This window comes from Pinus tabuliformis, chromosome 9 (genome assembly GCF_031772625.1).
Source record: "Pinus tabuliformis cultivar Carrire ecotype Pingquan chromosome 9, CPIR1, whole genome shotgun sequence".
Classification (NCBI taxonomy): domain Eukaryota; kingdom Viridiplantae; phylum Streptophyta; class Pinopsida; order Pinales; family Pinaceae; genus Pinus; species Pinus tabuliformis.
This window is the reverse complement of record NC_142307.1, coordinates 155,201,655-155,220,175: the sequence shown is the minus strand read 5'-3', so window position 1 is coordinate 155,220,175 and position 18,521 is coordinate 155,201,655.

Sequence of the window (18,521 nt, the reverse complement as noted above, 5' to 3'; positions counted from 1 at the left end):
CTTTTCTTTTAACTGAGCTGTGCATTTTCCTTTTATAGCTGCTGGAGTATCATTTCCAAAAGAAACTTTCTTTCCCTTTTCTAAAGCAGAATATGATTCAAGTTTTTCTTTATCACCTGTCATATGCTTCGAACATCCATTGTCGATGTACCATAGATTTTCCTGTCCCTCTGCATAAAAGGCTATCCAACATCTTTTTGTTTGTGGTTCCTTTATTCTCCATGTTCTGGTGCTTGAGGCTTGTTCCTTTGTCTGCTGAAACTTTCTCCTACATTCAGAATCTTCATGACCAAAGTTATTGCAAATAGAACATTCAACTTCATTTTCAAGAGCCGAAAAGTTGTTATAGGTCCTTTTTGTAATCCCGATCATACTTCTTTGTTTTTGAGCTTCTCTAGTCATGATTGTTTTATATGCAACACATTGAGCTGCTTTGTGACCAAAGTTATGGCAAGAGAAACATTGCCCATTGAAGAAACTTCTGCGATTATCAAATCTACCGGCCAAATGATTGTAATTTCTATTGTCATCCATTCTTGAAGCAAATTGAGAAGATTTTACCTGTGGCTGGTTGTAGCTTTTTTTCATCCTTAAGACAGATTGCCCCTGGTTTACCTGATAGTCTTTGTTCGTTCTTGATGTATTTCGTCCCTACTTTACCTGATGATCTCCATTGTGCTTTTGCTCATTCCTTCTTGCTGCATCAATATAACTCTTTGAGGTGGATGCTTGAGATGTTTCTCCATTATACCCCAGACCTGTCTTGTTTAGCAGAGAACGCTGTACATTGATGATCTCATCCAGAGTTTCAGATCCTTTGACAAACTTAAGATTAATAGCCTTTGTTTTCTCAATTTCGTTTCTAAGGCCAACAATTTCACCTTCTAACTTTTCAAGATATTTTTCTTTTTCATCAATTTGAAATTGTAGAGTATCAATGATCATATTCTTTTCTTCTATACATGTCTTAAGTCTAGAAATCTCTTCATAAAACCTATCCACATCTATAACATCCATGTAATCATCATCTTCAAATGCCATTAAAAGTTTATAGTCATTACGTCGTTCATCTTCATCACTATTTGATAGACCATCACTGTCTTCATGAGTGTAGTAGCTTTTCTTATTTGCATTCTGTTTCTTGTTCCATCTAATAGGTTCCTTTCCCTTGTCGATCTTATCCTTATGAGGAAATTTGGCAGCATAGTGACCTACTCTTCCACAAGAAAAGCATTTGAAGGGTAACTTACCTCTGAACCGTCCAACACCCCGTTGAAGATTTCTGACAAAATTTGATTCTTCTTCTTCTTCTGACCCATGTCCTGATTCATAGTACTCTCCTTTACCTGAAGCCTTGAAGGCAGCTTCTTTCCTGTCAGATGGACCTCCTTTTCTCATTTCATAAGCAGTTAGAATTCCACGTAGTTGTGACATTTTAAGATGTTGTAGATTCTCCTTTTCTTCTATAGCAGAAGCTTTAGATTCAAACCTAGGTGACAAAGATCTTAGAACTTTTTCAACCACAACAGCCTCTTTTATTTCTTCACCCAAATTTTTCATACAATTAACAATCTCATCCACACGAAGAAAATAGTTAGCCACACTTTCATCATTATACATTCTGAGATTCTCATACTGAATCCTGAGGGTTTGAAGTTTTGCACGTTTTACCTGCTCATCTCCTTTGTAGCTCAAAACAATCTTGTCCCATATTTCTTTTGCGGATTTATATTGCATAACCTTCACGAATTCAGATTGAGACAGACATCCTAGAAGAGTATTAACCGCCTTTGCATTTGTTTCATATTTCTTCTTCTCAGCTGAATCTGTAGGAGTAGCTGATGGAAAAGTATACCCTGTTTCTATAATGTCCCATACTTCTGTACCCAAAGATTGAAGATAGGCAGTAACTCTTACCTTCCAATATACGAAGTTTGTCCCATCAAAAATCGGTGGCCTGATTGATGCTTCCCTCTCGTAGTTGCTCATGATGTTAGATCTTCCTTCAAGTGATCAAGCTTCTTCAGAAGGACCTGCTCTGATACCAATTGTTGGAAATAATACTGAGAGGGGGGGTGAATCAGTATTATCAAATTCTTTTCAATATATCTTCCTTATTTATACTTTGAATAATTCTTCAAATATTGATCATTACTTTGTATGTCAGAATCATAAAATAATGAGCAGGAACAAGAAAAGCAAATAGTCACACAAAAGAACACCAGATATAAGGTGGAAACCCAATGTGGGTGAAAACCACCTGCTGCAATATGTCACTATCTTATTTTAATAAGAAACTCCTTTTACAATGATTTTGTACTGGTGCAGTCCTTTACTAGTACGTAGGCTACAACTTGCAGAGAGCTACAACTCTCTCTCTCATTTTCCAGTCTCTCCTGGAAGGGAGCTACAACCCCCTACTTCTTTTCTTTCAAGGACCACTTTTCATAAATTTTCAAACTGGATCCACGAACATCAATCAATCATCAAGTATATCTGCATTAAATAATCACCTTTTCCCAATTAGCACTGAATCAAGTAAACACTTCTCTAACAGTTGTACCCAGAACACAGTAACAGTAACCACACACCAAATTCTGAACCCAGAATACTGCAACAATAGACAGAGGCAGCTAGATCATAATTTAAAGATACACGCTACTTCAACAACCTGAAACCTGCGTGCAGATCTATAAAGGATAATTCATTCTTTCAAATATTCAGACACTAATTTACCTAGATTGTCAGATTTATAGATCAAGCATGCGCCTCATATAACAGATCAAAATCATACAAATATAATATTATTCAAGCATAAAGATTATGACCCATCAATAGAACTTATCCTTCTTTATGCGCTAAGGTTCCTCCTTCATTCAGATCCAGATCTGCACCATAACCCAATCACAAATATTTCAGATCTAGCACTTATTAGATATTCAATTCATTCGATGATACCTTGCCAAATGATCTTCTTCCTCTTATATAGTCTTAGGCCTTCCACAATACCACGGTCCAAAACCATAGGATCAAAAAACTGTTGGACTAATACCATGAACCAACCATGAAAGTGCGTGAGATCAACACTTTTGGATGCACTACCACGAGCCAAAACCATAGGATCAAAAACTATCGGAGTAATACCATGAACCAACCATGAAAGTGCGTGAGATCAACACTTCTGACGAGGTACCATGGTCCAAAACCATAGGTTCAAATACCAAGGACTAACTACCATGGACCAAAGGTAAGTTCTCCAACATATACATGCTTTTCCTCGCATGAAAGTGCGTGAGATCAACACTTCTGACGAGGTACCATGGTCCAAAACCATAGGTTCAAATACCAAGGACTAACTACCATGGACCAAAGGTAAGTTCTCCAACATATATGTGCTTTTCCTTGCATGAAATACCAAGGACTAACTACCATGGACCAAAGGTAAGTTCTCCAACATATACACGCTTTTCCTTGCATGAAAGTGCGTGAACTTTTTCTCTACATGAAATAAACTTTTCTCTGCATAAAAGTGCGTGAACTTTTCTCTACATGAAATAAAATTTTCTCTGCATAAAAGTGCGTGAACTTTTCTCTACATGAAATAAACTTTTCTCTGCATAAAAGTGTGTGAACTTTTCTCTACATGAAATAAACTTTTCTCTGCATATAAGTGCGTGAACTTTTCTGCACTATAATTTATCATCTGAGATGAGTGGGTTGCCATCAAGTACAACATATGTATCATAATGCCAACAACCAGGGTGTGTCAACATGTGCTAGGAAGTGTTAGGGAGTGCCAGGGAAACATAAGGGAGCACTAGGTCAAATTAATGCATGGAAATGAACAAATAAGAGTTGTGACATGAAGTGTCAGTGATATATAAGTGTGCTGAGGGAGTAACAAGGTATGATAGGCAGTGCTAAGGCATGCTAGAGGCTAGGGAAACATGCCAAGATGTGCTAAGTGTTAGGGTTTTCCAATGCATGCTAGGGAGTGTTATGTAGTGCCAAGGAAACAAAAGGGATCCCTAGTTTCAAATACATGGAAATGAATGAATAAGAGTGTGTGAAAAGGAGTGTTATGTTAAGGAGGGAGTGACAAGCTATGTTAGGTAGTGTCAAGGAATTCTAGAGCTCTAGGGCAACATGCCAAGATGTGCCAGGTTTGAGGGTGTGCCAATGCGTGCTAGAGAATGTTATGGAGTGCCACAAAAACACAAGGGAGAACTAGTTCAAAACGCATGGAAATGAAGAGATAAGAATGTGTGATAGGGAGTGTCAATGAGTTCCAAGTGTTCTAAGGAGGGAGTGACAATGTTATATGCTAGGCAGTGCCAAGGCATGCTAGAGTGTCAAGGCGCATCAGGGTGTGCTAGGGAGTGCAAAGCATGCCAAGAAATGTAGGGGATGCTAACACATGGCACATAGGGCAAAGGGATTGTTTCACATACCGTGTGCTATGGCATGTCAATATGTAAACTATGTTTCTTAGTTATTTTATGCTCATGGTTGGATGTGAGCCTTGACTTGGTAACTTATTAAGTCGGGTGAGTTGAGATTAGACATGAATAGTGTAATATGTGTTATAGGTAGTTCTTAGGTGAACAAGACATAGTCTAGTTGTAGTACCTATAACTTAGTTAAGTTGTTGTAGTCAAGGCAGTATTTGGTTGGGTTCCCAAGTTTCAAAAAAATCATGGGTGGTTGTGATGGCATGATAGCTAAGGAGTGCCAGGGCATGCCAAGGAACGAAAAGGTGTGCTAACACATGGCAGACAATGTCAATGGATGTTGAGGAGTGTTAGGGGAACACAAGGGAGAATTAGGTCAAGATGCTTGGAAATGAACGAATAAGAGTGTGTGCCAAGGAGTGTTAGTGAATTCCAGGTGTCCCAAGGATGAAATGTTTGAGGATAAGTTTAGAATAGGAATTGCAGGAGGAAAGCTTATGGTTGTGATAAGGCATGGATAAAGAGATTTTAGAGAAAGGGAGACTTTGGGTTTGGCATAGTATTGTTTTTCTAATGAATTGGTTGGGTTCCCAAGTCGTAAAAATAGTAAGGCTATATATGAGGGCATGAAAACTAGGGAGTGCCAAGGTGTTCTAGGGAATTTAAGGTTCCCAAGTCATGGAAAAATGTAATGCTAGCTGTGAGGGCATGACTGCCAAGGTGAGTTAGGGAATGCTGGGGCATGCTAACATGTGTCAGATAGTATGAAGGCATGTCAAACAAGCTAAGATGTGCCAAGTCTTAAGGCATGCCAATATGTGAAAGGGCATGACAATGCATTTCGAGGACTTTCAAGGCAACAAAAGGGAGGAAAAAGTTGAACTACAAGGAAATGAACACATAATAGGGTTAATAAGTCATCAATTTACCATTTCCATGAGGGGCATGCTAGGCACACCGACACTAGGTGCCAATAGGTGCCAAGTTTTAGTGCATTCTAAGTGCCAAATATTCCTCTATTGATTCTCATCTACTTTCCAATAATTGATCTCAAATAACTTTAATATTAAACCATGCCAAGCATACCAACTCATCTCAATGCATACCAAACATGCTAAGACTTGCCAAGTGCCAATGTGTGTCATAGAGTGTGATGCATGCTATGAAGTGACAAAGCATGTCAAAGAGTTCGAAGTTGTGTTAGAGAGTGCCAATGCATGTTGAGGAGTGTTAGGGAGTATTAGTACAACACAAGGGAGAACTAGGTCAAAATGAATGGAAGTGAATGAATATGAGGGTGTGTCAATGAGCGCTAGTTGTCATGCCAAGGAGGGAGTGACAAGGTATGTTAAGCATGGGTAAGGCATGCCATGGAATATCAGGGCATGTCAAGAAGTGCTAGATTATTCTAGGTAGTTCTGAGGTGTGCTAACATGTGCCAAATAGTGCCAAGGCATGCCAAGACATGTCAGGTGCTAAGACATGCTAGGATGTGTAGGGTGCCAGAGTATGCCAATATGTGTCAAGGAGTTTCAAGGCAACAAAAGGAATAACCAAGCTCAATTGCAAGGAAATGAACACGTAAGAAGGTTAATAATTTGGGAATTTATCTTTTTCAAAAGGGGAATGTTAGGAACGCTAATAATATGTTCCAATACATTCCAAGTGCCAATGTGTGCCAAGTGTTAATGTATGTCAATGCAATATCATGACAAGGTGTTCCAGGGGATACTAGGGACTATAGGGCATGCCAACACATGCTAGAGGAGTTCTATGTTATGCTAGGGCATGCCAACATGTGCTTGGGCATCCTACTCATGGTAAGATGTTCTAGGTACAAATATGTTCCAAGACATGTGAGGTGCCAAAGAATGTTAGTGTGTTCTAAAGTAGGTTAAGGTGTGCCATGAGTGTTTAGGAGTGCTAGGTATCTCTCATTAATATAATTGACAAAGCTTGATTATATATTAAATAATTTATAGTTCCTACACACACTAGTGGAACTTTATCTAAAGGTAATTTGCTAGATAATAAACCTAAAGGAGATGAATCATGTGTTGACTAATAGGAAAGATATATTCTTTTGACTTGAGGGAAATGATACACACTAATTACTTCTTAAAAAATTGACTAACTCTAACCACTATGGCCTTGGAAACATAATGAAAAGGACTCCAGAAGAATGGTCTTAAATCACTATATTTTGATAAAAAAAATATAGTAATAGGTACATAGCATCATCAAAAACCCATTGGACTGATCAATGATGACAGTTTTCTTTTACCATCACCAAAAGTAACCAAAAAGAAGATTGGTGAGGGTCAATAAAAGATTGTCACTAGAAGTGTCACCAGAAAGAGAATTAGTGATGGGTCTTTAACGACCCTCACCAAAAGTGTCACCAAAGAGAGAATTAGTTACGGGCCTTTAATGACCCTCACCAAAAGTGTCAATGAAAATGGCTTTGGTGACAAACCTTAAAGGACCATCACTATATACACTTACAACAACGCTTTTTTAAAGACTGTCACCATATGTGACATTGGTAATGGACCTTAAAGGTCTGTCACAAGCATGACCCTCACCAATGAAATTTTTTCTTGTAGTGTTGGGATATTGGATTGCTTCATTAACTGGCATGATTAGCATTGGTTCATTTGATGACTTAGTGTTTCAGTGATTCTATTGGTTTACAATGCTTCAGTGATTCAATTGATGTTTGGTTTTGGCTTATTGTTGCTATGGGTTCAATTTGAAAATAGATGAAAGGTGGATTGCATGGAATTTGATGGTTGATAGGTGGATCTAGTATAAAACGTTATGAAATGTGGCTTACAAGGTGTTGAGGGTTGGAACCTTCATTGAGAGGGTATGAGCTTCCTTCTGATAGGATCTAGTAAACAAGTGGAGGTTGTAACCTTTAACATGTAGTATCCTACACATTGACAAGAGTCTATGCTAGAACAAGATCATGATGTAATGAATGATTTTCCATTATAATAATAGAAGAAGTCATAACAAAAACATCATTGGTTTTATCTCATTCCTTTATGGAAAATTATTTTCTATAGACATAAGTGAATCCCCTAGATCTAGTGGCTACTTTAGAAACAACAAAAATAAGAAAGGACAATATTTTCCTTAGATAAATTAATAAATGGAGGAAATACTTACCTAGAATCCAACACCTATCCTTCTCTTCTATTAGCTTGTAGACTCTAGGTCCGAATATAATTAATATACATGGAACCTACAAGAAAATCACAAAAAACAAGAGAACCACAAGACATTTGTAGCATAAAATAATATCTCTATTCAATGAGTCAAGTGGGAACTGAAATACATATGCATAAAATATACACAAATCATAGGAAAACAAAGCTTCTTGCATTAATGAAATGTAAGAGAATATTACAACCTTTTTTGCAATTCTTGACAATGCCAAATATTCGACCAAACTTATCCTTCCTTAGCTACAAGGAAAGCCTTCAATAACAACTCAAGGATTGTAATGGATCCTTAGGTGAAAAGTAGAAGCACTAGGGCATAGCTAAAAGTCTCCAAAAGCCAACCTAAACTCTATGAGAGGTAGTGAATTTATAGGGTAAAAGTGGTAGTTTTTGATTTACTAATCTAGACTTGAGATCCACATATGAAGGAGGATAAGCTCTAGGGATAAGAGATAGGATCTCTAGAGTAGGATATGATAGGATTTCGAGATCTTAATCAACAGTAAATGGTTACAGTCACCTTAGAAACTTCTGGAAGAAGTTTCATAGATATTTGTTATTTTCTAGAAATTCTAGAACCATCACACCTATAAAGTAGAGCAACATGCATTATTTAGTGAAGGTTCTCAGTTAACATGCGACCATCAGGTGGACTGAAAGGAAGAGTGCTCTTGGGCCAAAAATGAGTTTTAAAGTTGATCAACCCATAATTATTGGAATTTTTGGAGAATCAATGCTTAGGGCTTTGTAAAGGGATAATGACAAGGTGTCAATGATTCTGATTGTTCTAGTTTCCAATCCATTTGAATTAATATGACAAAATAACCTATAACACCCACATTGGGTTTCCACCTAAAATCTCAGTGTCCACTTATGTTTGTGTTTATGTGATTTGATTCCTATGGTCTTAATTTTAATGTTTCTTATGGTTCTTTGAATAAGATATAACACTGTGATTGGATAATGAAGTAATTGATCATATAAATTGAAATGAATGCATAAATTAAGTAAATTTTAATCAGGAAAAAATATTGATTCACCACCCCTCTTAGTATTTATGACACCCATGAAGTATGATTCAAAATTATTATAATTACTTATTGTGAGTCTAATGGAAATTTATGTCCTTGGATGTAGGAATGCATAGAAATGGTCGATTAGGGTGGTTGGAGGTAATTGTAAGAGCAATGGTAGAAACAAAAAAGGAATTAAAGCACGCAAAAACATGTTGGTAACAAATTTCAGGAATAGAGCCATTGTGGAACACTAACACCCAATAGTGTCCATTAATTTCCATAAGCATGCTAGGCCCGATATGATGGTTTTGAGGTAGGGGTATGCCTTTATTTTGGGACGTTACAATGTGAGGAAACCTTGCTAAGGAATATATTGCCTAAGGAACTAGGAAATAGAGAAGAGGGTTTCTAAATATGGAAGGTTAGTGATTGCATGGAAAGGGGGTGAATGGATTACCTGAGAGACTGAGAAGAAAAAAAAATGAAAGGCTATGGATTTTTCTTTTTGGTCATTAGGCTTGGTGGTTGGAATTAAAAGCAAATTAGGAGTGTGCTCATAAAAAATGAGCCGATAACTATTCACTGAATGAGAAATAAGTGCAAGGATTGCAACGTTAGACAGGGGAGGCAGGAAACAATCCATGGAAAAGAATAAATCCAAGATGGATTGAACATATTTAAATCATTCAAATACTACAAATAAGACCATTGAAAGATGATTGAATTCTAAATTGATGTTTTTCATATCTTTGTTTATTGTTTGAAACAAATGTATAGAAGATTATAATTAATATAAGGAGATGAGTATATAAAAACCAATGAAATAACATGTCTGTCACAAGTGCGTTTTTGTTGTATATGTGTCATTAAAAACCAACGAAAGTTCTCCCCCAAGGGGGAGGGATTTGTGATAGCCACGGTAATAATCCATTGTCTGCAAATATTCATAAAAATAATTGACAAAATGGGTTGAGTAATGGGACACATGTTCAAGAGACTAGGGGAAGTTGCCTGGCTGTGATGGGTTGAGTTGCTTGTTTAGGAAATATGGAATGCTTGTGATAGCCATTAAAGGCTAGATGGTGTATTTTTAATGGCTTAGTATTTTCATAATTATGGATTTGCAAGAGGAAGGATGCATGATCATGATTGTGGAAAAGGGATAAGAAATAAGAGAGAAAAAGGGGCAGAATGCCAACTAATAATTGTGCATGCAACTCACTTAAACAAGCTAACTAAGAGGAATAAATCTGGGGGACAAATTGATATATGGACCCTTATTATTGTCTAGTAGGATTGTGGCAAGTAGATGTCATTGCCAACAAGGAAGGGATTAGAGGAAAAAAACTTAAAATTCTAGGAAAAAGTGTAGCTAGAGTAAGAAAAGGGGGATTCAAATAGTTAGAAAACAAGAGGGAACTACAAAGGAGATCACTGAAGCTATTAGAAGAACATAACAAAGAATATTGGGAGTTGTTGGAAAAACACAATAACAAGGTAGAGTAACTTGAGATATTGAGAGGACATTTCAAATAACTCAAATATGGAGGAAACATGAAAGAGAGTACAGGATGCGACACAAAATGAAAGAAAATATAATGGTTTGTAGGAATGTTGATGAGTTATGTTATAAGTTTATTTTTGACAAGAAGTCATAGGAAATTACCTTGAGATGAGGGAATAATTGCCCCTCGAATCCCCGGATAACCAATGGAAGGAGATGGGTTTTATTTGAGTTGCTGGTAGACTCGGCTAGAGTAATTATCCTTGGAAATTCTTGAAGCGTCTCTAGAGACTTATTTTTTGTAGTTAATTCTGGAATCCTTGAGTTGGGTGGAAATATTAAGGGTGGAGACAATCCGTCTATGGATTCCTTATGTACTCTATTTGACTAAAATTGATTGGTGGGTGGAGGTGAGAGGACCTCTAGAGTCCATGGATATCTAGCAGTGAGGTTAGTCCCTGAGAAAAAGACCCCTCGGTCTCTGGAATATGGCTAAGGGGTGATAGATGCAAGTAAGGGCTAGTTGTAGCTATCTATTGTTGGGTGGAGAGTCATAGTCTTGTACTTAGTTTCTCCAAAAGTTCCAGGATAAGTGTTCCTCATGTGTTTTCAGGAACAATTACTATATGTTTACATTTTTGGACTGAAATAATGTTTATTGATGTATTGATCATGGTTTATGATTTTGTTGTCTACATGATTGATTAATATGTTCTGTTCATCATTTTAAAGGAATTGGAACAACACGTATTGGTATTGGTCGTGTTCTAACAACAATTAGTATTCTTATTCTAGTGATGAGATTTTGTTGATTGCAAACATCTTATGTTGTTGTATGTAACACTAGTGATTTCTTCCTCTCTATTCCTTATTGACCAGTTCATTTCATATGGTTTCATCATAAGATACCCAATAATATATGTGAGGTCCATGAGTTTTCATTTCCATTTCACAAAACTTAGACATAAATGGCCTTCAATAACTTGGTCGTAAGTCTCTTGGACTTAATAAAATATTGTATCTTTCTTATGCACATCATGGGCTCTGATTTATCACAACCCGTGGTGTCAACTGTGGCAGGTTTTATTTACAAAAAGAAGGATATGATATATAAATATGCATGCATACTCTTCACGTTGGATAGAGACAATGGTGGTCCTTGTACTATGTCAATAACAATAACTATATGTGTTACCAAGTCACTCATTATACATTACAATAAACATTATTATATCATTGGGAGGCATTATGGCTACCAAGATCCTACAAGAATATATATATATATATATATATATATATATATATATATATATATATATATATATATATATATATATATATATATATATATATATATACACACATATATATATATATCTATATACATATATATATATATATATATATATGTATGTATATATCTATATACATACATACATATATATATATATATATATATATATATATATATATATATATATATATATATATATATATATATATATATATATATATATATATATATATATATATATATATACACACACACACACACACACACACACACACACACATATATACATGGATATACATGTATATATATGTATATGTAGGTGTTGATCTAGGTGGATGTTGGTGGCCACCCACCTATCCCGTTTGGACCCCCACAACTATCTCTTTTAGCTTTTCAGTTTCCTAAATTGTAATGCAGTTTACTATTTTTAGTAGTTTTTTGGGTCTTGAACTTCCACAGCTGTTTTGAGGCCATAAACGACGTTTTTTGGGAAATCAGGGAGCAACATGGGTCCATGGATTGATGTTGCTCTTCCCAAAGTTATAGTTCTCAGATAGATATTTCTACCAAGCTATTGTATGCATCAAACGAAGATCGTATGCCAAAGTTACGACCCTGGGAAGTTGATGTACCAACTTACCCAAAATAGGGCCCACAATTTGGCGTTTCATCTTCTAGGGTTAGGTTTTGGGATGTTAAGGGCTTTCCATTATTTCTCAATAATAAATAGGCCTTTGAGCCTCATTGTAACAGTGTTTAGAGGCATGTAGTCACCACATCTCTTCTCAGAGATAAGCTAACATCGCCCTAGCTGGTTTATTTCCATTACTATTCGTAAGCATATTTCAGTATTTTACATTAATGAAATGAAGTATTATTTCCACTGCATATCTGTGTTTATGGTTATCTTTGTAATTTTTTGCGTTCCTGTTTAAATCCGGATGATGTGTATGTGTGTGTGTGTGTGTAGGAGATACGTCCTTTCCTGGGCATGCCTCTCTTTTTCAAAAGAATATTCATAACAAAGTTGATGCATCCTTTGCTGAACATGCATCTCTTTTTCTTAATTTCTGTGAATATTATGAAATTGATTTTGAAGATGTGGCTTGTATTTTTTTCTACCTCACCCTTGAAGGTTGAGTTAGCCAATGGTGTTGCACTCTACCACCTGCTTCCATTCATTCTCTTAACAATATTGTCAAGCAGCTTCATTTAACATTTGATAGGTATGGTTACCGAGATGTTTATAAAAGAATTGATCAACTTCGAATGGATGTTGATGAATCAATTGAGGATTTCTCTAATCAATTCCTTCACCTTTGCTATGAAATTCTGAATCCATCTTATCCTCCTTCCGAATTTCATGATTCATATCTAATATAGGAAATCCCGGAATGTCCCATGAAGCCTACGGGAAAACCAATTTTTCTATTAATCAAGATGGTATTATCACTCATAACTCTAGTCTAGAATTGATTCAAATTTTTGTCATCCTCTATCATCTACATGTCATGACTCTCTGTACCATGATTTGTTTGATCAATCTTCTCCACCAACTATTTTTTCGCACTTGTCCTAATTTTCAAGTCATTGGTCTAAGTTATGATCAAATCAAGATAGTCACATTACACAAGTAGAGGATAAGGAAGGTGAAGATTCTTTGAATCTTTCTTGTCTTTTCAAAGATCCTCCATGTGAAGATGGTGTCTCCTCATTCTTGAATGATATTAAATCTTTTAATCTCACTAATGAAAAAAATGAATTCAGTTTGTTTAGATCCATAGTATTGGGCAATAAGCATTCTCATGATGATGATTTTGTTGATGTATGCGATGATGAATGCCTAAGTGCAATAGTTGATATTTCAGTTTCTCGTTTAAATTTTAATTTGAAATATTTATATCTAGAATTTTTTTCGGTCGAGGAAAATTATCTTATTGAAATTTTCTCATTATCCTATTATCCCTTGTTCTCTCGTGTTCGCAATTCATCTACATGCGATGAATATACTCCATGTTATTCAATTTCTTCATCGCATGAGCTCACTTCTCAATTGACACAAGGTAGTGATGTTTTCCATGATGACAGATAAAATAATCATGTAATTTAGTATCCTTCCTATCTCGTATCATCTCTTGTTTTTAATGAAGACAACTCTTCAAATCAACTTGCTCATGAAATTTCTCCATCTCAAGCTTCGTGATTAAAAGAATCTTTCAAGTTGAGTAATCTAGTTTTCAAAGTTCTAAAAAATGATCAAATCAATTATAGAGATGGCTACCATCTAGTTAATATTGATATCATCGAAATCAACAAAATAAATTATCCTCACACCATGCATGATCTGGTTCAATCTTCGAAATGCAATTTTATAATCCTTGAAAGTTCTAGTACTTTCTAGAGAGTCAAGGAAATTAAAATTCCGTTGATGGTTATGTCAGGATCTTGAAACTCTAAGAACTCTGAACTGAGTTAGGTCTGGTTTTATTCACAAATGTTGTCTTTCGACATGGTTTCACTCGATGTAAATTCTTTCTTGAAATATATTTGGCATTGCAAATATGATCTTTCCAACTTTCAAGATTTGATTTTTGATCAGATTCAAGATGATTCATCTTGATGTAAATATCTTATATCAAACTCTGGTTTTGAATGCGTACCTCTCATAGAATCATGGAACTGTGAAGTTGATTATTTTAAAGATTATCTTTAGTGAAAGGAGTCATACTTGTCACACTCTTTTGAAAATAATCAACTCTTGATCCTTCTTGTGGATATTCTGATGCTAATATTTTTATTCATTGCACCTGAAATCCTCTTAAGCATTAGTTAATGTATGGATTATTTGACCAATGAGATTCTTCTTCACTCATTTTACCCTGACTGGTTTCATATGTTTACTATACTAACACTCCTTTTTACTTCTTTCAATGATTACGATGCTAATGTAGTGTGTAACTAGTTACAAAAAAATGATTTGTTACACTCATCATGTGAGGAAGACGATTCTATTATGACAATTATTCACAAAACTGTTCAAGTTGTTTTATGTTTGGTAATTACAAACTAGGAATCTAATGCTTTAATCAACCCATATGATCATGATTCTATCTTTGATGACTATCATTCGACTTACTATTTTCCTATCAGCACATCCAATGACAGTTATTTTACACCCTTTGATCTTTATGGTTTAACATATCACTACTTTAGTACCTATCAAGAAGTTGAGACAATTCCACACTCGTTGATGGTTATGTAAAATCCTCACTGTCTTGACATGTTTTCTAAATCTGATGAGATCTATTTCCCCTAAAAATATTCTCATCGTAACCCTGTGCCTCTAATTGAAAATTCATATTTTGAAATATTTCGGGGTTTTCAAGAGGATTGTCATGAATTTTACGATCCAATAATTGAATGGTTGGAGAAATCTTACTTGGCAGGCTCTATCAGAAATGAAAAGTTTTGATCTTTTAGTGTGCTTGCTAAGTATTTCGGTGTAGTTGAAGACACATTCACAAGAATATTTTGAGGTTTGTTGAATGAAGGTTTTCATAAAAAAGGTAAGAATGTGAACTAGTTATAAGTAGTGGATATGGCCTATCTTTCCACTGACAGGAAAGAACTTCAATTTTTTTAGCAAGATATTCAAGTTCTTATATGTTTTGTTGTACATTGCTTTATATCATTTTTAATTGCATATATCTTTGTGAATGTAGGTCGGAAGAAGTTAGAGTGGTTTCATTGGAAATTTCATTATACATGACCCTGACCTTCTAGATGATTAGGTTAGGAGTAGGTCTAAATTCATATTAGTTTACCTCCACATTCATCCCACATTCATTTCCTGTATTTTGTCTTGTGCTTTCTAGTTTTTATTTCCCATCATATTTTTGTTTAGCCACTTTTTGTCTTGTCTTTTGGTTTTGTTTCCTTGTTGTGTGTTGTCTTTCCTTTCATTTTGTGAGACCTTGCATGAAGATGTTTTTTTGGCTCAGAAGGGAATGTGACAAAATAGAAAAGGACCTTGTGACATTGCAACAATTGGCTAACTCTCTATCCATCTTCCTTGTCTTGGTTACATATTTTGGTCAATGATGTTCTGAAATAAATTATGATCCTTGTGTTAAGAAAGCCTTGTGTCGAACAATGATCTCCATTTCTATTATGGAAACCTCATGCCTACACTTAGTTTTTATGTTTCAGTGTTTTCAGGTTGATGTAGTCAAGCAGATAAGGACAACGGGAAAATCTAAACAAGTAAACCAATATCACATGTCTTATATATGCTTCTCTGAAGGAACAACCTCTCAATAAGTCGGGATCCCTCTTTCGCCCATGAAATAAATGTGTCGATGCACAATCCTATATAAAATAAATAAATAAACACAAAAGAAGAGAACAACTTCCTGCACGGAGAGGTGAATCAAGAAACTCTATGGGGGTACTATCTAGGCTTGCTGACAATGGAGAAATGTTTGTGTCCCTAAAGTGACTCCGTCAGGGTATCGTCTAGGCCTGATGGTAATGGACCAACACTAGAGATGAAAAACTATACTCTGAAAACATATAATTCTCAGGAGTTTCATTACTCTATCCTAATTCAAAACATTGTGTGATCATTAATATTATGTTTGTGTTTAATCGAGTGAATAAATGAAGGTGACTATGTTTATGAATGGGGTAAGTGGGGAACCAATGGTAATCTGAATGATGAATCAATACTCCATCAAGAACTAGACCCTACATGAAATAATTTACCAAGGTAGAGAAGCTGGAGTTACACCAGTGTGTCGCCAAGTGTGGTCATTGTGACAAACACCCTCCAAAATTTTTCCTATACTATAATTTTGGAGCCTACATTGGATCTTGTGATTGGTCATTCCGTGGTCACTTCTTGATCGATCGAAGTCACTTTCTCACACATGGTTAGTTTGCAATGAGTTCATGAAAGCGTTCTTCTATGCAAGATTAAACAAGTATAATCACATTGCATCAAGATAGTGTTGGTGAAATGTTCAACCCATGTCAAGAGTCAGTGCACACTATCATTGATAACCAATCACTTTTGGTTGTGTATGTACTTCTATTTTGGTGAGCTTTTCAAATTGTTTCTTTTGCGCACGTTCATTTTTGCGAGTGTTGTTCTCATGATTTTGATTGTCACTCTTGCTTCATTTCAATTTAATTAGTTTCTTTTTCACGTTATCTTTGCTATGGCATGTGTCACTTTCACTATCATTTACATATCACAATTGTAGCTCTCCCTTTTCTCTTTATATAATAAATGTCGTCTTTATGCATGTTAATTGTCACTAAATATGTATAAGCTAATTTTGGTGGTTTCAAGGGTTTATATTTGTGAAAATGAGTTTATCTTAACATGTAAACACCTTTTGCACTCATTCCCAAAGTTTTAAGCACCATTGCACAAGTTTCACCACGGTCATCACAAAGTGTATCTTTAGTGTCTCACTTGTTGTAAAGTGGTCACAACATTGTCACATTGAGGGAAATATGTCGTTAACATGTTACAAATGATCTATGTTTTTATCTATTCAAATTTTCTAAGCATGTGATCATAGTCAAGTCCTATCACTATTCACATTAGTCTCATTGATCCTGTAGTTAGCCATTTTTTAGAAATTTCCCTACAACCTAGCCTCATCTAACCCTCCTCAACTACACATTATGTAGTTCCAACCACCAAGACGGAACCTTGTCCCTTAACATTGCATAATTTGTAGTTCTTGCCTCCCAAGACTATTCACTGTGCAATTCTAGTGCTCGAGCCCGAACCTTGGCCCCCAAAATTGTGCAATTGAGCCCTCCAGCTTGTGCCAAACTGCACATTACACAGTCAATGAGATCAAGCTCAAACCTTGAGATCTTAATATATGCAACTACGTAATCACCAAGTCTACTCTTCTTCCCAGAACTACACAGTTGAAAAAACAGTGCAAAAATATACAACCTGACTCACTCGTAGAGTCTTAAGGCTCAAGCATCAAACCTGAGCTCGTGAACTATTAAATTGTGCAATCACCTATGCTCCTCTATCTTCTAGAACTGCGCAATGGCCCAAATTAGTGTTCGAGATCTTAACTTGGCTCCATGAGCTCCCCAATTATGCAATATATTTTCTCAGTCCAAGCCTGAACTGCGCATTGCCTAGACTCGAGGCTCAAGCTTGACCCTTGACTACCTGAACTACACAACTCTGTAATCAATAATTCTCTCCCTCAACGTACCACCCAGTTACGAATCAATGAGTGGATCATTATGCAACATATTAGACTAGGGGTTTATCGAACTAGTGTTGCCTTGTCATGCCCTCAACTACATTTCCAATAATCTGTTCTTCTAGGTGATTTTTGAGGAACTTCATCTTCGAAGGGGTTTGACATGATTCTTTTTCCTTTTGTTGATCTTGTTCCTTTTTTTCAGGTTCTTCTTCATTATCTTCAATGAGAGGAACAACTCCATGATCTTCTATTTCTTTTTCTGGAAGGTATTCATCAATATTTACATCAATGCTTTTAACTATTTTCTGTAGACAATTATTGTAGCATTTGTAGGCTTTGATCGTAGTAGAATATCCAAGAAATATTCCAACGTCAACCTGTGAATCAAATTTTCTTGGTGAGTCATCATTGATTTTTGTGAAACATTTGCTTCCAAAAATCTTGAAGTATTTGTTAGGTCCCTATAATACTAGTGATTACCCCATTACTATTGTAATTGTTCCCCTTATTAATATTGTTGTGCCCCTATTATCCCCATATTGTTATTACTGTGCCCCATAGAATCCCTCTATTGTTATTTTTGTGGCTTTATATTATTATTGTTAGGTTGGCTGGGTTATATTGTGACTCCTTAGACTCCTATATATAGAAAGGACGTTTTGTCATTTGTATCATCCAAGAATTGCTCGTTTATGTAATGTAAAGGGGGTCTCCCCTTCGAAGAGGCTGAATTTTAAGGCGTTGATCTATCTTTTCTGTCTTTTTCTTGAGCTGGTTT